Genomic DNA, 8,130 nt, shown 5'->3' on the forward strand with positions numbered 1-8,130 from the left:
ACCCTAATGGTAGGTAGCAAATCGCAATCAATGCCTTTCGTTTTCTTTGATGAAGGAAACTACCCGTTGCGTTACAAACTACGCAGCGCGTTGCTTTTCACGGACACCAAGTGCATCTGCCATCTCATAGAACTGCTGCTACCAAGACATGATAGGTATTGCGTCAAATAAATTTCAAAGGTAGCGGGAAGGATGCTTCAATTCACTTTATTTATTGAAAGTGCTCAGAGTAAAAACTGTGATGTAAATAAATTTGTTTGCATTAGTTCTGCCCTTCGTAAAATACGTGAAAGAATAAGAAAATAGAGGGGTACTGTTCTTAGACGAGGAGTAATGAAATCAAGGAATAACCTGTAGCAGCTAACAAAGGATAACAAGGAATAGCCATGGGCTTACTTTTAATCAGCCACACGCATTTCATCATTTCAGAAAAAATCATTGGACTTGATCAAATCCGAACCCGCAACTCCGAAATGAGCGCCTTGTGTTATACCACTTTTTTAAAGTCAGAAATGCATAGTTTTTTATCTGTGGGATTTTACATTCTCATTGAATAATGTTCAAACAGAAGAAGTGCCCTATGTCATGATTCACAAATAATTTTCTTTGAATTCCCAAAAAAATGAGGTAATATTTACTTTCACGGAAGTATGCATAGCCAATCGGATTTTAAAAAGTGGAAAAGAACAGGAAAAAGCAGAGATGAAGCTCATAAACAGTACGAACTGTACTCGATCGATTATGTCTAACAATTTTAAGAGAAAAGACCTTACAAGGACAACAAATTTATAAAAAAATTGTACAAATTCAAATAATTTTCTTTTTTCCAATAATTACCATTAGTTTTACATTTAATTTGTATTTTGATATTTTACTCCCCTAAAATAATTACTTTCATTGTTTTATCACCATAAAAAATACTAAGCCATAAACTAATGTGTTATTAAAAATGCCTATATTTTTAGAATGGTAAGAGAGAAGATCTTATCGAGGAATGCCAAGTCATAAGAAGTCACTTACTTATAAATTCAAATAATTTTCTTTTTCCAATAATGGCCATTACTTTTTAAATTTCTCAAATGATATTTCATTGACCTGAAGTAATTACTTTTCATTGCTTTATTGCCATAAAAAATACTCAGCAGGTTACTAAAAATACCTATGTGTTACTAAAAATACCTATTTTTTACAATAAAGTAACTAATCGTAAAATGAATTAGTAACCGTCGAATATTCTTATATCTTGACGTCTCTCTAATTATATATCACTCTTATGGTACTGGAGCCAAATTGGATTAATGGAATAAAGAATGATCTCGAATCACGAAAATCTGAGCGATTTTAGCCATAAATAGTAGGGGATAAAATTGGGGCAGGTAACATTAGTCGTTTGTACTGAATCCGTGCCAACACAAAAGTAGCACTGAATTTTACCATTGGTTAAAAAAAACCCTGAGGTAATTTAAGTAGTTTTCAAAGTCGACGAATGGATTTCAGGTTTCGCTAGCTGCACGAATAGTAATAAAAATACGGATATTTTATCTTGGGCTATGTCGTTCGTCATGTTTCTTTTTGGCACATTGCTTCTAAGACTTATGGAGGATTGGGGACGAAACCAATTTGGCGTCACCAACATGTAAGGGGGAAGAGACGCACAAGGAGGGATTAAAGATGAAAAGGGGGATAAAAATGGAACACGAAGGAAAAATCCGAGATAAATAGGGAAAGATGAATCTTTTTTCGCCCTCTAGCGACGAAACTGAGCTACGGCGAAGGGACATATCACGACCGTGGGTCCAAGAGATGGTCGGTTAAGGGACTTGTGAGAAGAGAGAGGTCATAGAATAGATATTTATTATGCTCTGGGAAAAAAACCCTTGGAGCAAAAACACAATTTACTATAAAATGGCTCATCAAAGCAACATGTTCATGAAAAATATCAAGTAAAGTTGTTTGATACACACATATAAAAAATAAATAACACGTAACAAGGATTAAAATTTTTACATCATAGGCAGAGAGAATATGTAGGCTGTATTTTTCGTGGGAGTTTATTTTAGCTCTCCACTGAGAAAATCCATGTACCTATAATTTAATTTTAAAAGCATGGATGGAGCCCTTCTGTCTAAGATCCTCAGGGAGAGAATTCCAAAATTTTGATCCCGTTACCAGAAATGATTTCTGGTAGATATTAGTACATGGAGTAGGATAACATATATAGTCCTTTTTGCGAGATGACATATGGGTGGTTACTGATCTGTTCATAAAGATTTACAGGAGATAATTAGGGATTCTCTCTCTGAAAATCTTAAAAAGAAGAGCACCGAGTATATATTGAAGCATAGCATCTTTCAAGTGATTGGGACAGATACAATGAACCGGAGGTATATTGTGCTATGTTTGCGTCCAACCCAGTTACCGACGTGGTGGTGTCCAACTCCCTTCGTCTTCGTATCTATATCAGCATCATTTGCATGAAAGCATAAAGATTTGGCAGTTCTCAGAGAAAATATATGGGACAGCGTTCTAGGTGGTGACATTGTAAATAATACTTTGTGGTAGCATTAAAACTTCTAACGTGGTTGTATCAATAGAAGATAAATTATTTAGAAAATAAACTACTTGTTTTTAAATAGAATATATACGTACATCTTTAACCAGTCTCAACAACAATACTTTCCACGAAAGTATTAATAATAAATCTTCCAAGCAATATGTACAGCATGAAAACAAACCATCAGTCTTAAAAAGTCCATTAGAAGAATCAGGAATCAAAGGACCACGGATAATGATATTAAAAAATTGGTCGCGTGCTCAGAAGGCAATCTCTACACTTCAATGTGCTTAGAGGGGCAATAAACCAACCTTAACTATGTAAAAGCCGCTTTACGCGGGGTACGTACTTGCACAATCTGATGTGTGTACGAAGGTGCAGTCAAAATTGCGTCGCGTAAAGCGGTGAATTGCTGATATACATGTGAGAATGCGTAGACGTGAAGTGGCAAAATAGCCCCTGTTCTAATTTCGTTCATGCATTCGCGCAATTCCACGCCATTTTAGAAATTAATGCAGTTCTAACCTGCGCGATTCCGTGCCCCGTATAAAACGGCCTTAAGTCCAGAACTTCCTCAGTGAGCCGAGCGAGGCACAATTAACGATCGGTTCGCAGCTAAGCGGAATGAGGGTGAAGCAATGCAAGAAACTCTTTTGCCTAGTTCCTACTTCTCCATCTTCCGGTAACTACCGCGTCGGTGGTTATGTGACGATAACAATTTCGCTGCCGCTATCGCCAGCCCATTCAGATCAAGTCGAAATTGTTTACGTCACATCGCAACTAATGATGTAGTAACCGGAACATAGAGACATTGAAATCCAAACACCGCGGAAACGTATTTGCTCAGGTTCGCATAAGAGTAAAGTGATGCTGCAATGTTGAATCAGGGATGGCAATTGAAACTTTAAAAAAAGTAAAAACCAGTAAAATTTCAATAGTTTCGTTCCCGGGAGCGAAATCTAAAATCAAAACGAAAAAAAAAACTTGAGTAGCTAAACTCAGGGTCGAAACGATATCGGAGTAAAAACTACTTCGGGCCGAAACTAAACTAAACCTCTGGGACGAAACGAAATGATTTACCCTCCCTACATTCTGTCATGAAATGGGTCGAAACGAATCCATCATATCTCCCTCCACTCAACTTGTTGGATTGAAAATTATCTATGAGCAGCGGAACTTCGATTAAATCAGTTTCATTCCTGGGAGTAAAGTTTCGTCCCGGGTCGAAAGTAAACTACTTGGCGATTTTAATTTCGTGCGGGAACGAAACGAAACATTTTTTTTTCGTTTTACTTGCCATCCCTGTGTTGAAGACGGAAAATAATGATGAGTTTTTGGGGGATGATTTATCTTTCACCGCTTAAAGCTATTGAGGATCAATACTATGGTCATTATAGAGATTTCGCAACGAAATATAGCCCCTATCCTAAAGGCCGTTTTACGAGGGGCACGGAATTGCGCAGGTTAGAGCTGAATTCATTTCTAAAATAGGGTGGAATTGCGCGAATGCATGAACAAAATTCGAACAGGGGCTATTTTGCCGTCTCGCATCCACGCATTCTCGCATGTGTTCTAGCAATTCACCGCTTTACACGACGCAATTTTGATTGCGCCTTCGCACATACGTCAGATTGCGCAATTCCGTGTACCGTGTAAAACGACCTTAAGAATTGATAATGGAAACAAGCATAAAAAATGGCTCTTCGTTTAGTTTATTCTTCGAAATAACCTACCTTTACTATTGCCACGAGCAAAAACAAAAACACTTAACACTTTCTACGTATGTGCATAAACCGATTATGGTCAGTAAAAATGATTAGCATCCTCACGAAAACGGCAAATAAATATAACAAAACTTTTATTAACCTACAAATATTTAGCTACATTCGATGCGTTAAAGAGTTGCACTCACGCTCCTTTTTAGATTTCACCAACCACAGCGAAATTTGCGGTTGTGCCGCTTTAATATCACCTCTGCGATCTTAGCCTTTCCCAAATCTGTTCCCAATGCATGGTCAGAGAACCTTCAACACCCTTCCCCATCCAATCCCTTTATCTTGCCAAACACGAATCCCTCACTCTCCTCCTCCAATATCATTCGACCCTCCAAACTTCGGCCCTTTTTTTCCTTTCTTCCAATGTTTGCTCACCTAATCGCCGCCTATTCTCCATGACCCTCGCCTGAGGTCCTTTTTCCCTCCATCGTCCAATATCGCCTGCTTTCTTCTGGCAGAATAGCTGCTACACCCAAGGGTAAACTCTCCTGTGTGATCCCCGTCAAGCCCTGCCAGAGTCTCGGTGAATTTTAGCACTCCCAGAGTAATTTGAATTTTTGGGTAAATGCGCTCATGTGTACACTACGTAACTTAGTTTTCACTTACAGGATTCTGTCACTTCCAGCATACCTTTATGCCATGTCCTATTTTAACATATAGCAGACATTACAACCCGTGGCGCAACGAGGGGGGGGGTGGGGTTTGGGCCTCCCCCCCAGAGCTCAGAGAAATTTTTTAGTTTAAACCATTTTACTTAATTGGATTGATATTACTAATATAACAGTGTAAGAATTAATGAAATATCCCTCAGAAAGCCGTAAAACTCACCATTTTTAACCGTGTATCCTAAATTCCGCAATTTATTAATCTCGCTCCTACCGCTTATCCTCATGGGTATTCCACACCCCCACACACCCCGGTATTAGTTGCACCTAAACCCCCCCCCCCCCCCAGCTTTAATTCCTAGCTGCGCCTCTCATTACAACTATTCTGCAGTAGTTCTATGAAATCTACGGAAACATTTTAGGATGTACTAGGAGAAAATTAATGATTCTTAAAGGAAAGGAAACGTATCAAATCATAACAAAGAAACTGCTGAGACATATTATTTTACTTAATCTCTGCGAGGAACGCTAATGCACTGGCCACCATGAGTGAGTCTCAAGTGAAAAGACTAAAAAATGGAAGATTTCCTGGATGAGATCCCATTCGGATTTAGAAAATGCAACAGCAATAGAGATGCAATTTGGCCCTTATTGGCCTCATATCAATGAGAATATAGAACAGAAAATTTCGTCAAAGCACTTCATGCATCAAAAATCAGACATTGACTTTTAAACTTCATTGTCTTGAAATAACGTATCAACATGCAATAATTTTTATATACTTTTCATAATAATCATTCAAAATACGGCAGGAAGAGGAGAAGGGCACTGCCTTTCATTAGATGCATTTTAAAAATTCAGTATTTTTATATTTTTTAAATAAAAGCAATTTAAAATACAGCCGAAAGACGTAAGTACACCGTCGTATTAGCTACGTGCAACAGAAAACGCTTATGAGCAAGTGCTGAGGAAGCCATCAAATTGATAAAAAATGCAAGACTGAAGATAAAATACCTGTGTCAGTTGACATTAAATACCCATTACATCCATTTTCCCGCGCTATTATGGACGAAAAGTACTGCAATTTGCAACATCGAGGCTCTAATTCGTAAAAATTATACGATGATTTTTACATCTTGACCTCACAATCTAGGAATAATGTACCAAAAAGCAGTAGTTTTTACATTATGTGCAATTGAAAATACAGCAGGAAGAAAGGAACACAAAGTCGCGTTAGCGGCATGCGACAGGAAAAAAATCTTTTAAGAACTTTCTGAAGTTAGCCATTAAAAAGGATGGGAAACGCGAGACTGGAGATAGAATATATGGGTCAGTTGAAGTAATAGGCCAAAATATCGGAAGGGCACTGCAATCACACCCAGTTCAAGTGATCCCTTCTCACCCAATTACCTCCATTTTCGGGGAGCGAATTCATCTTATGGCCATTCGCTATCACCGCCTCACAAAAATCTCCGCCTCCTTCGTGTGCTACGCCCGTTTTTAATCGCGAGGAGTGGGTTACTCCGTTAATCATCGCCATGATCGCCTGGTGAGCCTGTTCGCATGTTCTTGTGTCTTGTTTATTCTGGTTTGCACTCCACGCGAAACTGTGGTAAATTGCCCTATCACGAAAAGAGTGGGACACACCAGAAGCTTTCTGAGTGCAGTAATAGATTAAAGATTAAGATTAGATCGAAAAGAACTCAATTCCGTTCCTCGATTTGGAAACATCACTCAAAGGAGACAAAAACCCTTTTATTGTTTTGAAAAATTCCATGAGCAGTGGCGCCGACTCCATGGGGCCTGATGAAGCCCAAGCCCCCTCAAAAATTCGTTATGAGTGGGAAGGAAAAGATGTGTCAGGCTTGTCTATTTTTCCTTGAGTTTCCAGTTCTCGTGAGTCGAGATTTCAGGGTTCATGCTCATCTTATGACTCTTCTAAAATGCTTTTAAAAAACTTTAAAACTCTCTATTTAAAATTTCTCGGGGCAAGACCACCAATAAGGGCCCCCCAAAGATTTTTAAGACGGCACTCCTGTCGGTGAGATAAAGATAAAGAAATATTTATTGTTCTTGGACCTTTATGGTCCACTAAGAACATACAAAGGCTTAAATTTATATTAGATCTCAGTGCACAGAAGAATAAGATACATGCAAAAAAATAAAAAATAAATTGTAACAGAATATAGTGGAATATTGGTAAAATTACATTTTTTCTTGTAAAAGCATTTTAGTGAACATTAGATTTTTAAAAGACATCAGCGATTTTGCGGTTTTGATTTGTTTTGGAGTACCATTCCATAGCCTTGACCCAACAACTGAAAATGAATTATCAAATGCAGTGGTACGATGTTGAGGAACAATTAAAAAATCAGCTGATAATCTAGTTACAACATTGCGATATTTCTCTTTACTCTGAAAAAATTGCATAATGTATTCTGGCTGTTTGCAATGAAAAATTTTGTATAAAAAAGAGGTGAGCAATTAATAGATGCGACTGTACATTAAAAACACAAATAATGTGCGTGGAAAATTACTGTTCCAATAAATAGACACAAAAATCAAATAAATATACTGTTCAATGAATCTAAAAGAATCGGATTCCTATTAAAATTTCAAATGGAAGCTATGAATTACAAATATACACATTAGAGTATATTTGTATTCCATTGTAATCCAAGAATAAAGAACTTTTCAACTACTGAACCACATTTAACAAGCAAGACATGACTAATTTAGCAATAATTATTGCAAAATCGACCGACTCCAATGTTTTTTTCTTGAAAACCTTTTATCAATGTGTGGGGATTCTAGCAAATGAAAAACGATTAAGTGGAGTGATCAATGATCTTCCATTCTTAGAAAATTTTATTCTTTGATCATATAGTTGTTACAGCTCTCAGAGCTAAACAATGTTTCATTATAATTGAAAGAAGTAATTACTGAGTAGGTGATATCTTTTATAAAACGGAGGAATATCTATATATATAAAAGAAAGTCGAAAATCGTGTTAGTTAGAACACTTATAACTCGAGAACGGCTGCACCGATTTCAATGAGATTTGGTTCTTTGGATTCGTCTCAGGCGGGGTTAACATATAGGCTATTAAAAAAAGGATAATTTCACAAAAAAAATTCATCTCTTTCCTATGGACATGCTTTTAGGAGTTATAGTAACACAACAATTGATAAGTCGG

Source organism: Ischnura elegans, chromosome 9, assembly GCF_921293095.1.
Source record: "Ischnura elegans chromosome 9, ioIscEleg1.1, whole genome shotgun sequence".
Taxonomy (NCBI): domain Eukaryota; kingdom Metazoa; phylum Arthropoda; class Insecta; order Odonata; family Coenagrionidae; genus Ischnura; species Ischnura elegans.